Raw genomic sequence first — 1,567 nt, forward strand, 5'->3', positions numbered from 1 at the left:
AGTTTTTCCTCATGTTAACAAGATCACCTTTGGTCTGCAGTGATAAGGCTTTCTTTGTTGACCTATTTGTGCGGGCATCAAATGTACCAGCTATAAAGATGTATGAAAAGGTAAGGCTCTTTTGACTTTTTTATGTTCTTTTTTCTTATGCTTTCTCTGTATTAGACTGAAATGCAGTTCATGGAGATTCTAAACAATTTGATTTCTCTGTATAATGTATAAGGACAATAGTTAGTTCTACTGGTCTTCTTTCTATAGCTTACACTCACAATTACATTTATGAGATGCCTCGGCCTACTCAAGCTACGGCTGATTTATTCTAGTTTTTCAATGATTCGTTAAGGATATATGGCCTGAATATATCTTTGGCTTTGAAATAAAGTTTTATATAGTATACACAAAAGGTCTTGGAGTCAAAGGTAAATTGTTGAAAATGGTTGTGCTAATCATGTTGTGAATCAGTCAACAATAGTTATGGTTGTGATGTCTCAAGCCATCGATTATGACATACACCGCAAACCATAGTTATGTACTATGAAGGTTCATGCATACAACTCTAGTTTGAAAGTAAGATAATATTTGTTATGATGGTGTTTGTCAGAATGAGCTGATATGGAATAGCTTTGGTTATTACTGTTTTGTTTGATTTTATCTGTCATTTATGTTACTGTATTAGTCTATTCTCATTTGGTTAAGAAAGCTGCGCTCCTTTTTATTATTCCCCCAAAAGGCTGTGGACAATCATATGCCTCTTGCTGTCAAGAATCGTACCGTTGAGCAGATTCGTGGACTGGGACTTGTGTAAATGATCTGAAGTCTGAACTATTGCTTTAGTGTTAGATGACTTAGATCATTTATGATCTGCTTGAGATCACCAGCAGTATGGTTTAGTGTTAGATCCGACTTCAAGATTGCTTTTTTGGTGGCATGCAACTATTTAGAAGCCAGGAGAGGAAATTCAAGGGAGGTGAAAACGAGAGTGAGGGGTAGATCATATTGGAGGAGACAGAAGAAAGAGGAGGGCTAATTAAGAGATAGCATAACAGGGGAGGTGCACATAGGGAAGGTGGCATTAGGTTTCTATAATATGGGGTAGGAGTGTTTTTGTCCCTTTCTTTTAATATTTGGGAGTAGCAAAATAGTCATGTACGAATGCGTCGTAGCACATTTCGATCAGAGATACTAGCAACCGACTTGCATTCGTCACCAAGGCGATGCGCTTGCTAAAACTTCCGACTTGAACTTTGACACGGATCTAAATTCTACGACTGTGAGACCAGTTGATTAATATGCTTAGTTTTAAGTTTCTAAGACTTATTCTAACTACTTATACACATTTAAGGCTTGTTTGGTCGTTATAGGACATATTTAGGCTAAAATGACATTTTCGCTCCCAACTATGAACCAAAGAACCTAAGGACTCATTTTAAACTTACTAAATGTTTTATATGCTTATTTTTAACTTTCTAGGACTCATTCCAATCCATTTATGCACATTTAAGGCTCATTGTGTCGTTTTAGGTCATATTTAGGCTAAAATGACATTTTCGCTCCCAACTTTGAACTT

Source organism: Spinacia oleracea, chromosome 4 (assembly GCF_020520425.1).
Source record: "Spinacia oleracea cultivar Varoflay chromosome 4, BTI_SOV_V1, whole genome shotgun sequence".
Classification (NCBI taxonomy): Eukaryota; Viridiplantae; Streptophyta; class Magnoliopsida; order Caryophyllales; family Amaranthaceae; genus Spinacia; species Spinacia oleracea.